The sequence below is a fragment of the Nelusetta ayraudi genome, unplaced genomic scaffold (genome assembly GCF_046127955.1).
Source record: "Nelusetta ayraudi isolate G7.1 ecotype Tasmania unplaced genomic scaffold, CSIRO-AGI_Nayr_v1 ptg000005l, whole genome shotgun sequence".
NCBI lineage: Eukaryota > Metazoa > Chordata > Actinopteri > Tetraodontiformes > Monacanthidae > Nelusetta > Nelusetta ayraudi.
The window spans coordinates 2,174,980-2,197,650 of NW_027466055.1; the positions used below are offsets into that span (position 1 = coordinate 2,174,980).

Sequence of the window (22,671 nt, forward strand, 5' to 3'; positions counted from 1 at the left end):
AGCCACGTCGCCCGGTCCAAAGACAAAGGACGATGAAAACTTAGCATTGTTTTCTGAAAACGGTTGATTTGTCATTATTGTGTGCCTTTTGAGATGGTATTGCTCCGGAAAGCCAGCCGCAGCTATATTAAGAGAAACTGACAGGAAGTGATTGCTTTATTTCCCTGAAAGCCGGATTCTCTCCTTGGAATCCCATTTACATTTTCTTTTTGGGATTGTTTCCTGTAGGGACACGAAGTAATTTATGCCTCTTGGTTCTCAGCTGCCTGTTTGAATATGCTGTTGTGGTTTAACTTTCTCCCTCCTGTGTGTGTGTCTGTGCGTGCGTGTGTGTGTGTGTGTGTGGCTTCTGAAGAAGTCTTAATGCCTGCGGCAAACTGGCACAGTCAGCAGATGGGAGAGAGACTGATCCCCTGTTTGTTGACAGTGCACTTAAATGCACATGTATTGTGGTTGTGTGTATGTGCGCGCGTGCGTGTGTGTACAGTATGTGTGAATGTGTCTCGGGTGTACAACTCACAACATAAGTCATTTTTAATGGGAATTTACTCAGACAGACAGACAGATAGACAGATAGACAGATAGATAGACAGACAGACAGACAGATAGACAGATAGACAGATAGATAGATAGATAGATATAGACAGACAGACAGACAGACAGATAGACAGATAGATAGACAGATAGATAGATAGATCTGAAGAATCTAGCAGGAAGAAGAAGAATAATGGAAAAATCAGCAAGGAGGTGACTTCATCATAAATGTTTCATCAGGCTCTCAGAAGTGCGAAGGATCCATCAGATCCAGCGGGAGACGTCTGGCCTTCGCACCGCTCCCTCCTCTTCGTCACTCTCATCTATTCTAATTCTGCGCCTTTATGTCTCTTTAAATACACACATTAGGAAGGTTACGGCGGAGACGGATGAGGCGACACACTTTGGCTCACCGCTCATATTCATTACCTCCAGTGCCTTCCCTGCCTGCCAGGCCCTCTGCTCGTCTCTCTAGTCCGTCCCCTTCAAGAAGAGAGAGAGGAGGAAAAAACAGAACATTGTCGTCACCTAGAAACCCACGAGTTGTGAATTGTGCTTCCAAAAAAAACCTCCCAAAAACGAGCGGCGCTGGATGGTGCAGAGGCTGAGGTGCAGGCAGATGGCCTGGCCTCCCAGCAGCACAGAGGGGAGGAGGGGACACCGACCGACAGAGGGCCTCTGTCTTACTTTGCAGCAGAGCTCGTGGCAGCGTGCTGAGCAGCGCACGCTCCGGCACGCACACACACACACACACACACACACACACACACACACACACACACACACACACACACACACACAAACACAACGCCCCCCCCCACTCGCCACCGTCATTCCCAAACTACACAAATATACACGGTACAGAAATGATGAATAATTATGTTCCGAGATCCTTCATTTAGATCAAAGCAAGCTGGCACCAATTTGGTCACACTCATTACCAGCCATGTTTAATGCGCGTCAGATATTTCAAAACAGTGCGGCATGTTAACGAAGTGCTGCATGTTTGGACTGCAGGGGGGTGGGCGGGTGGGGGGGACCGAGTGCTGCTAATTAGAATTCCGACATGTAAGAACATTAATATGCACGTGCTTCCATTCCGCCTCACGTGCTTAATTTGTCATAAAGCGCGCGCGCCGACGCCAACACCGGCGCGGCCTCGGAGAGACGCTGAAAAGCGAGGAGACATCGGCCGCTGGTCCCTCAGCGCAGACAACTGCCGTCTCTCCTGACGGGGAAAGTGCTAACTGCCACTCTGGCTGTCTCTGATCTGATGGCTGATGAAGCGGTTTCAGCTCTATGCAGCAGCGGCAACAATTTCACGTGGCAGCAAAGCAGTCTTGGAGATGAAGTGAGTGTACTTTTGAATGGAACGTTTTCATGAGCGCGACTTTACGTTTGAGCGTCAAAACTGTGGCCTCAGCAGGAGAGCGTGAGCTCTGTCTGCTGTGTGAATGCACCATCAGAGACGTGCATTCATGGCGTTTGAATGGATGTTATCAGACTTTGTGCTCAGTGCATCATCAGACTCTTTAAAACAGGCCTCCTCTGATGATCTTTTGAGCAAAGTGGTTTGTTTGCATCGGCATCAGTTTTAGTGCAGCATCTGAGAGAAACGTCGTTTTGCAATCATTTATTTTTTTTACAGTTTTTCCACCATTCTTCAGTCACATAACCTTATAATTAGCGCCTAATAACTATAATTAGTGATAATATAATACAGCTCGACTTGGAGGCTTCTGACGCATTCTGGGAAGTTTTGGGTTCTTTTTGAACTTTTTAAATCTGGGGGAATTTTAAAAACTACTTTAAAAAAAATTTAACAGCTTAAAAAACTTTTTTTTTTTTTTCTAAAGAAGTGTTTTTTTTTTATCATTATTATTATTATTATTTAAAAAAAAGGAGCATTTCCAATGCTGTAGATCCATATCTGCAAACACCTTCATATTCTTTGAATGGGTAACAATGAATGAGTCACTCTTTTTAGATATTTTTCAGATTTAAAAGCAAAGATGACAACACTGGAGAATTTAGTGGCTGGCAAACTGAGAGGAAGTCAGACGGCCCTTATTTTACCTTCAAGGACCACTTGACACCTTTTTATTATCCATTTGATTGTTGTTTAAGATCCATCAGTCATTTTTTTCCTGAGGTTAAGGGCAGCGACTGTTGAATTTTGATATTACTTTTTGTTTGTATTTATTTGCAATATAGCTCCTTTTGACAAGTGTGCTGAGCCCCTTTAATAGGCATTGCATTCAATACACTGGGGATTTTTTTTAATCTCTGAGAAAGCTTTTTGGCAAATACAAGTTCATTTTTGAATTTTCAAAACTAATACCAATTAATTTGGAATTTTGTTTCTATTCGCTACGATGGCTGAGGAAAAAATGTAATAGACATTGAATTTTTCAGAATTTTTTTTTTGGGAGTTGTTTCCAAACTGAGCTGGAGGTTTTTAGTGGCCTTTATTTCCTTACCAGCCTCAGGTTTCAATGTGTTAAAAGAGAGGGACGCTTTTCATCTTTCAATCTATGTTTTATTTTTGTTATCGTGCGAGGACCTGCTTGTTTCAAAACTGCCCTAATTTCACTTCAGTTGCCTTCACTTTTCACAGCAACGGTTCAACAAACATGAACCGTTTGCATTACTTGCGATTCCTTCTCGAGGGAGAACGACAGATGATGGTCAGCTGTGCCACTCCGCCAGTCAACCTGTTGATGTTCAAAGAACCCCTTTGAGACGACCAACTTCTGAGCCTGTCGTTGCCTGACAACACAAACTGTGACCCTTCAGAACAACGTTTCTCTAATTTTCTCATCCCTGATTGTGCTGAGCCTGTGTGAGCTGTAGCCCACCCACTGCCGTCCTCTGCTGCTGTAGCTGCAGGTTATTAGAGTTATCTTTGAGTTTGCCTTTCTGTCATCTCACACCAGCCTGGCCATTCTCCTCTGACCTCTGGCATCAACAAGGCATTTTGCCCACAGAACTGTGGCTCACTGGACATTTGCTCTTAATCAGACCTTCCTCTGGAAACCCTCCGAGACTTGAGAACATTTCAGTGGGCCAACCTGTCTGCATGCCGCCCTCACACTTGGAAAAAAGTTACTTTCTTGTTTGAACACGCATGCACACACGCGCACACACACACATTCACCTGTTGTGTGGTTTTGCTGCCTCTGTTAACCCCAGACAACATTTCATCACGATGATTGTTATGTGAAATTATATTGTGTATGTCTGCGGGTGAAGTTTGCAGGTCTGATAATAAAAAGGTTGTGGTCTCTGGGTAAAAACATGCCTGTTTGTTTATGTTTTTGTTCATCGTACAGCTCCTGTATTGTGTCTTGATGACAGATCATGACAGTATTTCATAACCAAAACAAGGTGCGGTCGGAATGGAAGCGTTTCACTGGAGGTGATAAAGTGCCTTGCTTGTTTCTTACATGTTCCTGAAAGCTTTTGCACCCACTGCCATGCACAGCACTTCAAAGCATGTATGGAACAGCTGTGTCCAGACTTTTTTTTGCCAATATTGATCTTATCTTATCTTCTACAAAACAATTTACCACAACCTGACACAAAATGTATTTATTTATTTTTATTCAAACAACACCAGATGTAGCAGGTTACTAGAAATCTGTCCTTTACCTGAAAATAAGCCTTTGGAAATAAAAGCTTTTGAAGGACAGTAATAGTCGTCTTTAATGGAGCAGAGAAGAAGTCTGGGGAACCTGGAGATCAATAATAAATTAAAGATTGCTTCAAGCATTTCACACTAAAAATGATTCCCTGGAGGTGATGCCAAAAAAAACACTCTTTATCTCTCCTAAGGAGCTTCCCTTGATTGTATACAATCAAGCTGCTTGACACTGTATTGGGGTTTACTAAGCTGAAAATGCTTCCAATACAAAGCTTACTCCGAGCATCTTTTACAGTGCCTTTAAGTGAGCATCAATAAAATACAAAATGGGATTATTATTGCAATATAGATGTGTAGATATCGTTTGCAAAATGCACAGACGACTTCAAAACAAACGGGCGTTTCTCACACAAAACGTCAAGAGAGGAAGTTGAAACTGAACCTCTTCTGAAATTGAGCATTTAAGATTTAAGCCGTTTGCTCTCAGATCTGTCAAGTTCTTTGATAATTAATTGTGCCGTATTGTTCCACTTGAGCCTGGAACAAAAAATAGAGATCTGATATATTTTTTAAAAAGGATTAATAGCGGAGCCGAGGTTCAATTATCAATGTTTAGTTCTTCACAAGTAAGATGATTCCTTCGAGACTCTTTTTTCTTTCACAGAGTTGGCTTTCTCCTCCTTCTGACAGTGTTTTTTTTTTTTTTTCACTGCTCTGGCTGCCCACATCCCAGACTTTTTGTGATGATGACAACAAGGTATCTATTGGAGGAGGTGGAAAAGTGGAATAAACGGCTGATAAACCTGCATAGAAAGCATCTTGAAGCAGGACGGAATGAATTAAAAGTTGCCTTTGAGAGAAATGCAAAGGGTCTCTGACTCAGTTCAACATCAGCACAGAGCTGTAATTACAGCAACCGGAACCGTGCGGCTGAGCAGAAAGTCATCAGAAGAGGTAACAGGCCAATCAGGCCGTCGTGTTCACTGTTCAGTAATAGACTGCTTCTTCCCAAGTGTCGGACCAACAGGCTCAAGAACTCCTTTGTCCATCATGCCATCACTCTCTACAACTCCTCACTTGGGGGGGCGGGGGGGGACATAGAGTGCTGAGGGTAGTGGTGGGGAAGGGAGGTGGCCATTATTATTATGTATATGTATATAATATGTATATTAGTAATTATTTATTATTTTATACCTGTGTGCCACTATTGTGTGCCGCTATTTTAGTTTAGTTTATTTTTTACTTCTCTGTATATATATATATATATATACATATATATATATATATATATATATATATATATATATATATATATATATGTATATATATATATATATATATATATGTATATATATATATATATATATGTATGTATATATATATATATATATATGTATATATATATATATATATATATATATATATATATATATATATATATATATATATATATATATACATATATATATATATATATGTATAAATAATATGTATATTAGTAATTATTTATTATTTTATACCTGTGTGCCGCTATTTCATTTTTTTTTTTTTTTTTTTATCTGTGTGCTGCTATTTCTTTTAATCTGTGTGCTTAAATTTCTTCTTTTCCATTGTACTACTGCTGCTGGAAATATTAATTTCCCTGAGGGAGTCATCCCAAAGGGATCAATAAAGTCTATATCTATCTATCTATCTATCTATCTATCTATCTATCTGGTATTAAGAAGGTTAAAAAGAAGCTGGTCAGCGTCAAAACCTTTTAGCCTTTTTAGAGGTTTTCCAAGTTTAGGGGCTTCCATTAGATGTTTTTTATTGCGATTTTTAGGTTTTGCCCAATTCTCGGTGTCATGGAAACGCAGCTATTGAAATCTCTATTGATGGTTGAGAGAATAATTGCCAATAATCTGCCTTTCCACCATCAGAGACTGTGTTGCGTATGTTTCATTGTTGACTCATCAGCCAGTTTATACCGAAGAGCACGGCTGCTTTCTCTCCACACAAACATGAATTTGAATGTGATTGTGCGAACAGGTAATTTCCAGGAGCGAAGGCCGACCTCCTGTTGCTCGACGCTCTGACACTTTCTTTTCTGGCAGGAACCATTGAAATGCAGACCTCGCTCAGGCTCCGCATAATGGACTGTCCCACAGTGGCACAAGCGCTCGACACACTTTCTACCATCCCATTCAGACTGCCACTCCTGCTGCAGTCTGTGCTAAACACATTCCCTCTTTTCAGCCTGGGAGAGGTGCTGGCAAGAGGCCAACCATCGCTGAGGGTCTGAGCGACTGAATATGTGCACATGCATTTTGTGCGGAAAATGTCGGGAAGCGCTCGCTCAGCGAGAGCTACGCGTATCAACGCCCAACGGACTGAGCGCTCTCCCTTTACCCTCGTCTCCGACGCTCCACACATTCTCCTCCTTCTAAGTGGTCACCGCTGGGCGAGGAGGAGGAGGAAGAGGAGGAGGAGGAGGAGCAGGGGAACAGGCTACCCAGCTGCTGGAAAGCCGGGGAATAAAGCGGGAGGCCGCACCAAGTCCACTGGTGGGCTTCCACAGTGACGAGCTCCCCCGCCGTCTCCCAGCTGATCCTCCCATGTTTGACGCTGCGAGCGATCAATACACTCAACTCGGAGCTACGCCCCCGGATTACGCACATACATCACTGACGCAAGGGGCAAAAATAGCCAGCGGCATCAATTCCAATGGCAATCTGACGCACACATCAGCCGGACTGAGTCACACAAGCGGTGTGCGATTGTTGTGCGGTGGGCTCCTGATCCGTGTATAATACATGTGTGTGTGTTCATACCTGGAACTTTGTGTGTATCACATGCTTCAGTTTACACAGGCCGAGTGTCTTTATTGAACACCAGCCTATTTTCTAATTGTGCTTTAAAGGTCCAGTGTGTAAGATACGGCATGATTTATGATCATTAGATTGGCCGTAAATAAAATCATAAAGGCGTATAATTGCAGTACAATGAAAGTCATTTGATTTTCCTACCCTTACAGTTGTCATATGTAAGAATATACATCGAGCAATAAGGGTCTTGCTCTGAGTTAGCTGCCATCTTGAACCACCATTGTTTAAGGAAGTCTGGTATTTATGGAAGCCCACCTGACAGTGGCCTAAATACTAAATGCGCTGTCAGGCAGGATTTACTGAAAAATTTCACACACAGGACCTCTAGGGTAGCTGGTGAATGAGGCACCTATGACCAGTTGTAGGGAGGCTCCTGCCACACAGGACACAGCGATTGCAGGTCATTTACGGCACATTTAGGTTCTCTGTACAGACAGTCTGACCTTTTCCATCCTATTGAAATATATGGCACATCCAGACTCTTGCTGCCGTGTCCCAAACCCCAGTCCTCCATGTGTCTCTCTTCGGCCAGCTCCATTCAACATATCACTTCTGTATCTTTTGCTCCCTTTCATCCCTGCTTCTGTGGGCTTGGGGATGGCAGCGTGCCACCGAACCCTCCGGGAGCTCTTGTCTGATTAAGGAGAGGGCGTCTTTGTGGCCATCTGACAGGGTCAGCCGACACGTCAGAGACACCGCCGCATGCTTTCTCCGGCGAGCGGCAAACACAGAGAGACGCTCCGACTGGAGCCCGCTGAAAGGGCCACATGAATGCAAACAAACGGAGCACTGCAGATTGGACCCCCTGAATGAGGGGTCCTGTTTGATTTAATCCCAGCAATGCGCCCCCAAACCTCACGCACACACAGATTTCACAGACATTACGCGGGGCTGCTGTTTGCTCTGAGGCTGCGGCGCAGGCGAAGAGAGGTAACCCACTGTGGATGCCAAAGGTTTGGATTTTCCCATGATAGCAACCACTCTCACAGGACAGAGGGTGAGTAACCAGGAAGGAATCTGTCCCTTTTCAATGGCCGCTGAAAGGGGAGCTGTGAAATTGTACGAAATTTCTCTGTGTGTAAACAGGGGACGACAGAGGGAACCCGGGGACCCTGCCTGGGCCCGGCTGAACCGGTTCCCTGCACTCTCCCCTGCTCCGTCTCTGACCCTCCCCTCTCTCTTTTCATCACCGGACTCTGTCTCAAATTAATTTTCTTTCTTCCAGTGCCCCTCCCCACTGTGAACAAGTGCCACACTGTGAGGACACAGCGGCATTTCTGCACGCTTTTCTCAGATGTTATTAATTAGTTTGGAGGCTGTTTTTTTTTCGGGGGACGGTGCTCAGTGCTCAATACGCAAAGCGGAGTGTCATCACAGCCTGAATACAGAGCAAGTGCAGAAGTAAGACGCATGTCGGAATGCACTGTTTCCGCTGTTTCATGCAACTTTTGCATCATGAAAGCTGCATTCGAGGCGGCGGGGTCTGCAGCTCCTCTTAAACAATTCCAACCATCTACGGTGCTTTGAGTGGACATGGCCACACATAGGCATCCCCCTAAACCTTCAGCCGGTTGCTGGGTGACGGCTTCGGCTCCCGTGAGAACGCCGTGTGAATGAGGAGGGGGTAACTAATGTCTTCACCCAATGACCACGCTCTCAACAGAGTGCTCCAGTCCAACTTGAAAAAACATTATGCTATTTCCCTACCAAGATCTAATGCGCTGCAGTGGGCAGACTGAAAAGCTCTAACGCTCAACATCTGCTGCCCGATGTCGAGGAAAAAGACGGAGCACTTGCAGTGCAGTGACGCCACTAATTCTGGCTATCAATGCTAATATCCCCCTTTTTTTTTTTGCTTTAATCAAAGTAAAACAACTTTTGGTGGAATGTCCCAAAAAAAGAGAAACTATTAAAATGTGAGAAATCACAATTAATGTCAAAGACCCCACAGTATGTGGTGGTTGAGTTGACACAAGTGTGACACACCATTTAAAAGTTATGGTTTTAGGTCTACTTAGACGTAAAACTGTGGTCTCATCTATTATGTTCCTTTTTCTTACATTTAATGTAATTTTCCCTCTCACGTTTATCAGAAACCCACAGCTGAAACTCTCTCATGGGCTTTATAACACTGACTGCTGCCGCCTCGTGCCAAAGAGCTGCCATTCTAATCAATCACTTTGCCCAAGTCCAGACCACTTCAATCAGCATTTCTATTTTTCATTGTCCTGTAGATGATGAAAGGAAGTCCTAAATAACCACACTGCTTCATTATTGGAGACGCAGCAGGTCCCGGCCAGTCACTTCACTCCTTTTAAAATAATTTACTTCATCTTAATGAAATAAATATGACAGGGGATTCAAGAAATGACCAGAATTAGAGCTGTGCTGCTCCCCTAAATCATATTTTAGTGCACTTACAATACCTCTAAAAGCCTGCTGATATGGCCTCATGAGACTGCGAAGTGAAAAAAAAAAAAGCGGCTTGAGACTTACAAACCTCCAAACCAACGGAAATTACCGCACGCTCTCTCTAAAATGATCCTTTAAAGTGCTTCTACTTTAACTGGCTGTGCCAAATGCTCAGGGGACTGCGTCTAAAAAATGAAAGACAATTTTTCTAAAGGTTAGACCTGACTTCCAAAATTCAGGGCAGAACATTTAACTACATTACTTATTTACTTTTGAGATTTAAATTATAAATTAAAGGCTGGTTGTTTTGAGGCTATGAAGGTGAAAGAACCTTGACATCAATATGAAGAATTGTCCCATTAAATGTTCATGAAAATTTTCAGAGTGACAAGAAAAAAAAAATGGTCCATTGTTCCTGAGCTGCCCACTGGGTTTCTTCAATCTAATTCAAAATGAATTAATGTTATTACTCTTTCAACTCTTCTCTACTGGATCTACAAATGTCAAGAAACATCACACTTCATTTGGATTTTTGATTTAAAAACAGCAGAATAAATTGTCTTCTTTTGTCCTGAGATATTTAGTTTTTCCTCTCCCAGTTCAACACATGTTAAGCTCTCACTGGCAAATTGTATTTCTGAACTTGGGCTATACAAATTGACAATTTGATGAATAGATTTTATTTTTTTATTATTTTTTTTAGGGTTGGGTTAGTTATTTTCAACTTTCTGTTGTAACATAATATTTTATTGTACCATCTGACAATGAGGCTGCTTGTTTTTGACAGGACCCATCTTATGCACATCACCAGTATATAGCCTGTTCCAAAAGGAATACAAAGTAGGTAAGTCAGTACAGAAATAAGTAAGTAGGTCAGTATATTATGCAAAACTGCATCTTTTGCTTGCTCCACTTTAAAAAAAAATAAAAATAAATGAAATAAAATAGCAATAAAGTGTATAGTTCAGGAAATTGGCCCTTTGTGAGGTTTTTAAGTTCACCAATACCTCATTGACCACACCCCCAAATAGGTGTTTCTCCTGCCCACTGAGACAGCAGATTAATTGCCACCTGGGGTTTTTTTCGTCCCCTTCCAAACTTTTGAAGTAAACTGAAAACATGTCTAATTTGAGACACTGAGGAAAGAGGGCAAAACATAACTGCTCGTCTTTATCGCCTCTGGCCAAAAAGTGTCCTTGGAAACACTGATAACAGGCTAATTTTTAGCTGATGCACATGTAAGTAGGCAGCATGGAGAGGGAAATTACAGTTATGTATAATTTTCAGCCTTACGCTGCTGGAGCAACAGACTCCTAATCACTGTGTTGCCGTGTCTGTGTCTCAGTGGCATGGCAGAAAAGTTTAAGTATAGGGTTTCTCACTTAATAGCTCTTGTTTTAAGTGTCTCAGTCGCTGTAGATGAAAAAAGTCAATCAAATGTTGTCTGAATGCGTCAGGTATGTCTTCCTCTCTTTCTCCTTTGCCTTCTTCAAGAGTGCTCAGCTCCTTTTTCTCAGTGGGGAACAAGTCTGAACACTATGCAACACACATTCCTGATGGGCTGCCAGAAGCTGGCTATTGATTCAGAAACGTTAACATGTTTAAATATGTATTTTTCTCCAAAGTTGCCAGATAGTTAGAAATAGAAAGAAACCAAAACATTTACATCTGCCCTCAATATGGTCTTCATGTCCGTCAAAGCAAATGGACCCATTGGCCTGAACTCGTACAACATGAGAATCCTATTATGTGTTGACTGGATTGCTGATTGTGACTTCCAGCATCTCTCTGACAAGCTTATAGAGTTCGCCAACATCACCCAAACCCCTGCTTGGCTTGTAAAATAGTCTGATCACTCCACATTGGCTCATTGAAACTAGCTCTCTAAGGGGCTTGTATGGTGGCCACATCATCTTGACTTTAATCCAGACCCCTCCTCTAACTGGCGATACGGTTATTTTGCCCGCTCGTATCTGAAGACTTGCTCTCCATAACATTTTTTTTTAAAGCACGCATTAAGAGGCTTAGCAGCAGAAGTGCTTTAGCAGCCAAAAGGTCACTTTTGCAAATTGGGTTCATTAATCTTCTAGTGTATGGCAGCCCCGACGGGACACTTTTCATACACAGACACAGATTAAAAAGAGGAGCGCACTCGTAGATTAGCCTGAGAGAGAAACTCTGGGAATGATAAAGACTCTTCAGACAAAGTTGAGACTCGGCTCTCTAAAGTCAGATTGCCAGTTTCACTCATATCAGGGAGACAGCGAGAGCGGGCTGCGCACTGGTAAAAGAGAGGGGATATATGAGCCTGGAGTGGGGTTTGACTGAGCTATGATTATACCATCAAAGATGATTACAGTTAGGCATCCCTCTGACCCAGTGCGTGACAGAATCTCTCATTTTCTCCTCTCCTTCTGCTCCAGATCGTCTGAGTGTGTGCCAGCTCCCAAGCCGCAGCAAAACACCTGCATGCTCAAGCAAGAAGTGATATGAACCCCGAGCGGGTGCCGCACGGTGGGGGAGGGGATCCCCTCTCACAGACCAGACAGTTGCAGACCTCTACATGTTACCTCAGGCACATCAAAGTAGGAGCCAAAGCAGGGAGAGAAATAAACGACGGGGCCCCCGCGGCAACTGCACATTCCTGCCAAGCCTTGGCGAGTCTTTTATTTCAGACTTAATATCATGTCAACCAATGTCCTTTAAGTCAAGTGGTTTTAAGTAGATAGCACAACACACATCAGCTACTGTGCATGTCATAAAAGGAGTGCTCAGCCATCCAGTGGATATTAATGCTGGGTTTTCCACAGTGGTGAAACGTTGCCGAGGCTCCAATCAACTGTGTACTGCAGCTGCACCTTTCTGATGTGTTTCCGTGCTACTGGTGCCAGTGGTTGAGAGCTTGAACCATAACATGCATGGATGTTTTATAAGAACTGGCTCTGCCGGCAGGCCAATTTCTACAGTGGCCGCCCATGGTATTACATGAGAAAAATCACTTGGGGCCCAAAAATATTTTTTGCTATACACTTTTTTGGCTTCATGCGGCAGGTGAGCAACTCCACTGAAATCAACAGTCCTCCATCTTGGACGCCCGGGGCTTGGTGACTCGACCAATAAGGATGTAAATGTAAATCGTGAGAAGCACTCTTGAAGAAAAAACGTTTGGTTGTCTTTGGCTTTGCAGCTGTGACGATAATTTGTCAAATAAAAAGCAAATGATTTATTGCATTAAGCTATTTTTTAATGAAAACCAAACACTCTTCTTTGAAGATGTGTTGCATGACATTAAATGAAAAAATTTAATGATTAATTAACTAATGGTGAGACATATCAAGCAGTTGGACTTTGGGGAATTAGCATTAGTTAGTTTGAAATACATGTCCTTTGTTGTGTAAAATGTAATCAATCAAGAAATCATTGATTTCTGGTTTAGATATGGTTGTTTTTTTAAAGATTTTTTTATTTAATTTGATTATTATTTTTTTTTTACTTATTGCACATATTCATGCAGGCACAATCGTAGTGATAAAGATTCCAGCAGGTTGTTATTCTTCATTAGATTTTGGGGAATGTAATTTACTCCAGATGCACAGTGTCTGTGGCAACAGCAGATGGCCAGTCATTGCCGGCTGTGACTCGGGTTAAGAATGGTCAACAATGTTGACATCAAACCTCTAACTAAGGTAACAATGGCCCTTGCTCCGTCACTGTTCTCATAAACTCATAGCCCAGCTACATAAACCCTTGAGTACATGGTAAAAGTGAAGGACATTATCCTAGCGGTTCGCCGAGCTCCCTTTGAAGTGAGGATCTACAGATGTTTATCTCTGTAGCCTGCTTCCGACAAAGTGATTATTATCTTGACCCTCAACGCTCTCAGGCAAGTGGCAATAAACGAGCTGTGTAAATTACATCCACGCCTACTAATAAACCTGATCAAAATTTCATTTATCCATTTTGTTTTGACAAACATTCTCGTGGTCCAGATGGCCTTGTGTGTTTTCACTCAGTCTCTCCGCTCTGCCATCATAATGCTTATTAATAATTGATGCCTCATAAATGACTTATAAACTCGTCTTTCCTCCAGTTCCACACTGTGTTATGGCCCCTTGCTCACCATCGATGGCCGGCAATCGCCCACTAAACTAATATGAATGCATTACTGGTAAAATTGCTATTTTGTGCTTAAATGATTTGTTTTGTTGCCTGTGGTAATGTTGTTATTAGACCGACTAGGGCCTCCACACCTGGGTTTTATGGAAAACTACATTAAAGAAAGAGCGCTAATTTGTTTTCTCGGCGCATCTAATAAAAACACAAGGGATTCGAGTTGTGACGAAGCAGTCATCGCTCACAAAATGAAAATGATTCCCACCTAAACATTGTCATTAAGGAGAAGTCGAAGCGCTCTAATGAAACTAAACTCATAAAGACAAGCTGTAAAGATGAGCAAGGGACCAGATGCCAGCCGACGCGGGTCGCGCAACTTACACGCAGAACGCGCAGGCTCGCGCTTGCGTTAACAATTTGTATTTCATATTCTATCCACTGGGTGTGTAATGACGCCCGATATTAAAGTGGGTAATTGTCTTATAGAGGTGCAGCGTTATTGGATCCGGGGGCACTCCAGCAGACAGGCAGCTGGATGTGAAGTCGCTGAGCAGTGAAATGGGGAGCAGGGCTGAGCAGACACACAGGAGATGGTATCAGCATCAAAGGGAGACGCTGGCATTGTGCTGCGTGACCCTGTGTGGACGGCGCACCGTCCACCTGTTACCCTATCCTCCCCCCCGAGACTCTCACTGACTCTTAGAATCAGACAGTGCGTGATTACAGCGGCCTCTATTGCAGAGGTCTCCCACTGATGAGATCAGATCTTACAGAGGCATCTCGATAAATAGCTAATCCTCTCTCGCGCTAGCTCTGCACCCAAAGAGGCCTCCACCGGAGGCAGTCAATGGTGGTCTTTGTATGTAGTTTTCACTCGGCCATACCCGACTCCTTCTCTGTACTTTTTTCTGACGGTAATGGATTTCCATAGTCCTTTTAACTTCTCTCTCCATTCCGTCTGCCAGATTTGCCATTAGGCTGCTGTCATTAAATACATAATACGCTCTGCAAGACTTATATGCCTGTGTTTCATATTGCCGGCTTTACTTTTATTTCAGTCATTTCCATGCTCGGATAGAAAAATGGCCAAGAGCGCAGACAGGAAAACACATTTTCTGTCTGCGACGTGCCCCCCCGTGAGCGTGTGCGGCAATAATGCCTCTCAGTCTTTGATTCATGGAAACACAGCAAGGAGATGCACATTTCTGGTGAACTAGGTACAAAGCAAACAAAAGCATAAACATCACCTCTAGAAAACAGAATATGACAAGTGAGAGTGAGACAACTGGAGAGTGCGCCGTTTGACAAAGAAAGAACTTGCAAACAACAACATTTCCATTATGATTTCAGAGGACAGTTGTGGTTATTTTGCTGAAATTGAATAAAAACAGAGATAAACTGTATAAATACAATTTTTCACTTAAGCTCCGAAAACATATGTATATATAATGCAGCCAATATTCAGTTTTCAATTCATTCTTGTGGGCGTTGTATTTTGCAAATGCCGGGAAGATGAAAGGTCAGTACAGGTATTTTTGAACCCACTTTTCTTTTCAGTAGAAGAAGCTAAAATAATTTTTCAACTACGTGTCAAGGAAGGCTGTAAATGTGACTCAGAAATAAGGATTAAAGACTGTACGAATATGTATTTAATTTATCATTCAGGCCAATTACTGAAAGAAGGCTGGATGGCCCACTGGGGCTCCTCCTTCGAGTGGGGCCCATGGACTGCTGCCCATGTGTACAGCTGCTGTTCACCGCCCTCATTGCTATGAATATTATAAGTTGCGGCTGTAAAACAGGAAGTGTGGAAAGACATGTTTGAAAAAAAATATGTACATTATGTCTCTGAGCACACAATGACAAAAGAAGCACAAAGAGGGAGACGGTGATGGTGAAAAGTGGAACTCAAATCATTTTCTTGTACGTGGCGGTTCGTGAGCAGCCTACAATCAGCAAGGTCAAAGTGTAGCGTGTTATCGCCGTGTTCATTCAGCAACAACAAAGACGCCGCCGCCGCCGTCCTCTTTTACGGCACTATTCAACTCTTGTTTCAAGCTCTGCCAGCAAACAATATTAAATGTGCTTGCTTGTCCAGCTGTGCACAGTGAGAGGTGCTGCTGGCGGGAGAAGAAGGGGGTGGAACCAAGTTAAGCACCAACACCCTGCATGCAGCCATGCAGCTGGTGTCATTGGAGCTTCTCTGACTTGGGCTGAAAAAAAAAGGTGATGACTCAGTGGGAGCCAGGAATTGGAATAATGGTTTAGTGTGTGATACACAGCCTCTTACTTGCATTTGTTTTATCAACGGGGTTCTTTCAGGGCACATTGTCACCTGAGCAGCGAGTCCAGCAGCGCAAAAACCACACAGACCTGGATGCAGGTTTGTACAGAGATACATCTGACTTGTCTAATTATGTTTCCTGTGTGTGTGGCTGCTGTGGGAGAACCTGCCGGTGTCATATTCTCACTGATGGAGAAGGAAAGCAACATCATTTGTTTAACTCTGTTCAGCAGGAAGTGTTGAAAGCCACTTATGACAGCTCGAAACAAAACTACACACACACACACACACACACACACACACACACACACACACACACACACACACACACACACACACACACGCTCAAACACCAACAGAACACTAGAACAGTGTTTCTCAACTGGTGGGTCATGACCCAAAAGTGGGTTGCGCAGCTGTTTTGATTGAGTTGCGGCTTCGTGGGCAGTTTTTCCAGAATTTGAAATATATATAAATATATTTAGAGAGAATATGTTGCTCAATTATTTTTGCATGATACACAATTCAGTGAAATCATTTCAATAATTACAAAACATGACAGAAAGTGGATGAGTGTTTTTATTTTTGTGTTATGGAATAATTGTGTTCTGTTGTGGAATAATTTTGTGTCACCACTTCATGATAAGGAAAAAAAAATGTGGGTCATCTTTAAAACTGATTGCATTTCATTCTTTAAAAAAAAACGTCTGTGTGTGTTACTTTGTACCTTTTTTGCAGCAAGTTGAAAAGGCCCAGCTGTTTCCTTCTGTGGCCGGAAAATAGCAGCTTGGAACAAATAAACATCCCTTCCGACCCATCCTGAGGGAATCGTTATCCTTTCAGAGGCCGCTACGTTTATTCAAAACAATAAAAGGGCAAAGAATTCATTTCCTCTGGGTCGACTAAGAGAAGGAGAGTCTTGATATATGCAAAGCGCTGCAAAGCCAGGAACAGAAAGCTTGGGATTGAAGTCGCGACGTCATCACAGGCTGACTGATATCAGGTAACACCAGATCAGCAGGGAGCGTTTCTTCCACCGTGATGTCAAACGATGTGGCTCACCTGACGTCTTGAAAACTTTGAAACCGAGCCGGATATCTTCTCTGACTGGCGCAGGCGGGTTTGTGCAGTGGCAGGCCAGCAGGGCCAGCAGGGCCTTCTCTGCTGGCCTAACCATACTCAGAGAAGTACATTTTCCTATAATTGATACGTAATATCCACTTGGTTGCGTTGCTTCCATCGTTGTATATTACAGTAGAGTTTTTATCCAATCATATTTCAGCTAGCTTGTGTTGCCAGTCATCTGCCTGAGGCCAGCAGAATCAGCATAGCAGGCTCCTTTCCGCAGTCAGCGAACAGAACTCAGATAGTTGTGATAGCCAATCAATCTCTATGGATTCTCAAGCAGTAGTGTCATATTAAGGGTAATATGAGGTGTGTCATTTAGGGTGGCGAAACTATGACGTCACTGATGGCCTCGGCGTGAGATGCACGACCCGCCGCTGGCTTTGCAGTTGAGGTCCGCAGGAATGCACGCGCAAGCGTTGCCTCCCGTCTGCTCCGTTCAACTCAGTCACATCCTTTACATCAAGCTCCCCCATCCCTTGTCTCATGAAAGGCAGTCCATTACTGCATATTAGCGGCAGAGTGAGTCGGGGAGACGAGGGAGGCCGCTGATCAAACGCAGAGACAAACCGCCAGTGACAGAAACACACATTTGTTGCTCGGCGTTTAGCTTTGATCTCTCGACTCTGCCAGAAGCCGTCGAGAGGCAAAGTCTCAGCCTTTGAACCGGGAGCTTTTTTCAGATGAGCTTCGCCTCGTTTCTCCCTCTCTCACTCTCGCTCTAATGGAGATATGTGTGCGTACAAATTGCGGCGTCCTCTGCGATCCTCCTCCACAAGTGAGAGCGGCCCGCACATTCGGCGGCGAGAGGCTGGGCGTCGAGCGGCAGGTCCAGGCGGCCGACCGACAGCAGGTGATGCTCCAAATGGTTGTTTTCTGCAGAGCAGCGGCTTTGAAAGTTAAGGTCTCTAGGGGACACTGGGGGGGGGGGAGAAAGGAAACGAAAAAAGAGCAAACTAGTGCCACTAATCTGTATGATCTGTGTGTGTGTGTGTGTGTGTGTGTGTGTGTTTTGATATCCTTTCTTCTGTCATCTGTCAACAAGTTTGACAAGTGTTGAAAACGTTTGATTGTTTTCTTATTCTAAACAAATGTAACGACTATTGAATAGCAAATCAAAGTGATTTTTCGCATATTTTGTAGCATCGTGTGCTGGTTTGTGAAGGGGGCCCCTGGCCAGATGCTGATGCTGTTTGGGGGGCCGTGGAGTGGAAAGGTTTGGGAACCTCTGCTATAGAGGGCTGAAGCAGAAAGAGCGGTTGAGCAGCAGCATCCTCCTGAGTTGCCTGCATCCACCAAGCCGTGGTGAGAGCAAGTTGTGACTGGGGTGACTGATTTCAGCTAGTTTAGAAACTGGTGCCCGCAGGCCACAGGGAGTCGCGCGCCCAAAGTTTTGCAGAACCTCGATCGCCTTATCTCGTCATCTCCGATCCGCTGCGATAGCGCCCCTCATTTTGTTTTCCACTCTTGCGAAACACACGCATGCATACGCACACACACACACCAGGAATGGGAAGATTGTTTTTGCAGCATAGTAATAACAGATAAGTGGCCGCTGTGTGTCTACGCTGTCAGCCGTGGATCATCTCATTTCCTGACCTGGCCGGCCCCCCCCCCCCGGACCCCGTGGCCCCCTGTGTGTTATTACAAACAGCGCAGATCGTGTGACAGGGGAGGGAGATTACTGGAGAACCTAATTGAGACGCTTCTGTGTGCTCACTGCTGGGAAACAGTGGGGCGACTGTTCAGGCCGGGCCGAGTGACACTCGACCCTCCTGTGGAACATGCAAACCTCAAAATGGCCATTGCAAACAATGACCCCCGTTAAAGATACCGAACCTGGACCGTCTGTCGGAAACCAGAGCGCTGGTTTGAAACTGGCCGACACTGTGGTGCAGCAGTAAGCACCCGCAGCAAGAGGGGTTGCAGGTTCAGTTCCAAGGTTAGTTTGCATCCACAGTCCAAAACCGTGCATGAGGTAAACCAGGAACTCTGACTTGGCTGTCAGTGTGAGTGTGAATGGTTGTTTGTCATTACAGCAGCGTTTCCATGACCTGCAGAATTGCACAAAACCTAAATATCGCAATATAAAACTGGGCATGGAAACACCTAAACTTGGAAAAACCTCTCAAATACGGCTAAAAGGTTTTGACGCTCTCATGAGGTGTTTTTCAGACGTATCCATAGAGAGATATATATTGCAAAAATGTCATGGAAACACTTTTTTCGCATTTACACGTCAGCAGACGTGACGTACGGGGTCACGTGACCAGTGAAAACGGCACGTTTTGTTTGGACGGAGGAGGAGACAAAATATTTTTTTACAAGTAATCAAAGAGGAAAATATTACAACCATTCTTGACAGCAAACAAACGTAAACATTACGGCTTATGCACTTCACACCATTCATTGGAAAAACCTGCAAATCGCAATTGTACCTTGTTGAGATTTTAGAAATATAGCTTTTATTTTGCAAAAAACTCGAATGGAAACGCAGCTTATGTGGCCCTGCCCTAAACCTCTGACTTGTCCATAGTGTAACCCCACTGCCGTCCAAAAGACAGCTTGAGGGGCTCCAGCAAACCCTCGCAACCCTGAAGGTGCTGGATAAAGGAATGAAGGAACTGAATTAATAAATGAATGTTGCGAAATTTAGGAATTCCCCGCAACCTCACAGGCAGTGCGTCCACACACGCGCCTCAGCATGTCACCCGCTTAGTGAGCTCCTTTATCCGCGTTATTCACTTCCAGCAAACTGAAGTCAATCACCTTCATGACAGGAAAATGAGACATAAAAACAAACAACAAAGCTTCATTGGTATTGGTATTCAGCCGCTGCGTTATAAATATTCACTGATGCAAAGTCAACCTTGAACATCCCACCCTGGGCTTCTTCCATTCCCTCATGCCTCGACCCAGCTACATTATTTACAGTCGACGCCGTCCGGGCCACTGTTTACAGCAATTGCCCCAGTAGTAGCACGACTGGCTTCAGCTCAGGACGATTCAATGGCTGGTGGCAACAGTGCAAGAGAGAGAGAGAGAGAGAAAGAGAGAGAGAGAGAGAGAGAGAGAGAGGCCACCAGCATCAAGTGGAGCCCATGGGCCCTCGTGCAGGGATAACTGTCAGCTAGCATTTGCTCTGAGTGAAGCAGTATGGCTGTCACACAGAGCTATTATTATGATACAGCCCTGGGTCAGGCTGAGACTCAAGGGTGAAACCCACTGATCCTGTGTCACCACTGCTTTTTTCCATATTACAAATGGAAAGAGCTTCCGACAGGATTGCGCACACATGGAAACGGACGAACAGACGTGAAAACGGCTCTGTGTTTCTCAAGAGGGCAGGAAGGTATGAGAGCACAGATCCTTTTTGACCCGGGGGGTCAGCCGAGGCGCAGGAGGAAGTGCCTGAAATCAGTGTATAAATGGATAAATGTCTTTTTCAAAATGCAGCAGCTCGACCATAGACTACAGAAATGCTGCTCTTAACAAGCAAATGGAGTTGTGACCATATCGAAGGTACCATGGCAGCACTTATTACAAAGATTGCTAATTCTTATTAAATTTAGTGCTGGGGGCCAGCCCAGCCAAGACTGCACTAAAAAATGGAAACCTAATCATTAAGATTTACCAGAGGCATCCGACTCTAAAAATATGCTAAGTATTTTCCAGTTCTAATCTGAGTTTTTTTGCATAAAGCCTTTGGAATAATAGTCAAAAACCAGAGGAATTTATCATTTGCTGTGACAGTCATGATTATGTAGCGTGCTTGCATATTTGCCTCCTTATTGAGTGCAAAACAAAGAAACCCCTCCTCGTTGTTCCCATCATTTGTGAAAGCCTGGCCAATGAATTAGCCTTGGATGCTTAAGCTTGTAGAAATGTGGCTCGAAATGAAGAAAAAAACATCATCACATGATATCAAGGTTGAGTGTCTCAAAGTATTTACAAAAACCCAAGGCGAAACAAACATCCAGAAGTCATGTTTTGGTTCGAACAATCTATCCAGACTGTGTGGGTGCGGTAGATATGTTGATTGACAGCCAGGTTGACGTCAACCACAGGAGTGGCAGCAGGGCAGATCAGCCCCTGCACGCAGCCCTACTTGTTTGAGCCATCAAGCTGTGATCCAGAGCAGGAAACGAGGTTGAAACCTCTGAACATTCCCCCGTCGCTGCAGAACGGTGAGATACGGCGTAATAAGGCTGAAACCACATAGACCAGCCTAACAGACAAAACAGCTGCATGACCACTTAATAGCGGAACTGGCCCTTTAACTCTTACCAGACGCTCCGGGGCTCACGTCCCATTTGCAGCGCACACGTTGCATTAGCAAAAGTATCAAGTTGATGTGCAGCAGGTCACTATGTTCACAAGTCAATGCTAAGTGACGGCTTTCTAGCATCAGCAACCATCACATCGCTTTCTTTTCTTTTAAACAGATTTCCCTCTTATTCTTGTTTTGTCGCACTCACCGCTTCTGGCTTCATTCTGTGTCACAAAGGGTGGAGTCACTGAGTCACTGGAAGGGTCGACGGTGTTGCTCGCAACTGCTCCATCTGCAGGAAAGAACAACAAAAATCGCTAGTCCATTTCCTTCATGCTTTCCCAGTGACCTAAAGTAACCGCTGAACCCAAGTAATGTAAACAGTCACATATACCACCACTTGTAAACACATACACCTTAATGCAGCTATGCACTTCCCATGACAGAAGATCCGTCCCTGCTCAGTGAAGCAGACAGTGGGGGGAGAGGAGGGGAGGGGGGGTTGCTTTGCCGTGTGGGATTGCATTTCCACTCAGAATGCGGCCCCTGTGTTCTCATGCGCCGTCAGCCCAGGACGGGCCCGGTTCCAGCTCTGTTCCGGTGCCAAGGCGAGCACAGGCGCCGTAGCTGGCTGGACAACTCTCATGGCACTTTCGCATGCGGGAATCCGAGAGCCGCTGAGCTTTTAAAGCTTGGCTACATGGGATGCATCTCCAATGACATCCCCACCAACAAAGCAAAAACACCATGGCTGCGTCAAGTGGCTCTCTGGTGGAGAGTAATGCACGGTGCGTGGGACTGGGCCATGTGAGCTGGCCTCCCGGGAGTTGACGCCTTCTTGGACGTGGCTTCAGTGCTCAGGTGAATGCAAATGGTGACTGATTTCTAGAAGCGGCCGCTGCTCGTCAGCAGCCAAAGTGTTTGTTGGACGGTTGACCGTTGGCTGGGCTGCCAGTGCACTGGAACCAAACATCAGACTTTATAGAAATGAATGTGTTTAAAAACCACTTTCTGGAATTGAGCGCTTCACATTCATTGACATTGAAACAATAATCGAGAGCGAAGCGTAAGACACATTACTGGCTGTGTTGTTGACTTGTCAAACTAAAGCGTTTGGCAGCCTCCTGGATCTCTTGCCCACAGAACTGATGATAATTATGCCGGTTGAAAATTCCTGGTTGAGTGGAGCCAGTTGTGTGTATGAAATATGATGCTGTGGAGGGCCATGCCAGCGGCACCAACAACCAATCACTGACGACCACTCTACTCTAACATGGAGTCACGGTTGACCTTAGCATATCCTGGACTAATTGTCAAAATAGTTGAAGCAGAAGCTGATACATCCTTCATTTCAGTGGTTCGAATGGATTTTGTTACTGAGTCCCTCTTACGGCAATGCAATTAAATGTTTCATGAGACCTTT

The 22,671-nt window shown here is 44.3% G+C and overlaps 1 protein-coding gene and 1 long non-coding RNA gene across 2 annotated transcripts in view; one reads left to right on the plus strand and one right to left on the minus strand.

Moving 5' to 3' along the window:
- The window catches only part of sema6d (semaphorin 6D), a 123,311-nt gene that overhangs the window by 49,680 nt on the left and 50,960 nt on the right, over positions 1–22,671 (plus strand). The window lies entirely within an intron of this gene.
- LOC142903400 (uncharacterized) overlaps positions 1–22,671 on the minus strand; it is a 105,926-nt gene that overhangs the window by 9,037 nt on the left and 74,218 nt on the right. The window contains exon 2 of the long non-coding RNA XR_012929234.1: positions 21,457–21,540. This is a non-coding gene — a long non-coding RNA (uncharacterized LOC142903400). The remainder of the gene's footprint in view (positions 1–21,456; positions 21,541–22,671) is intronic.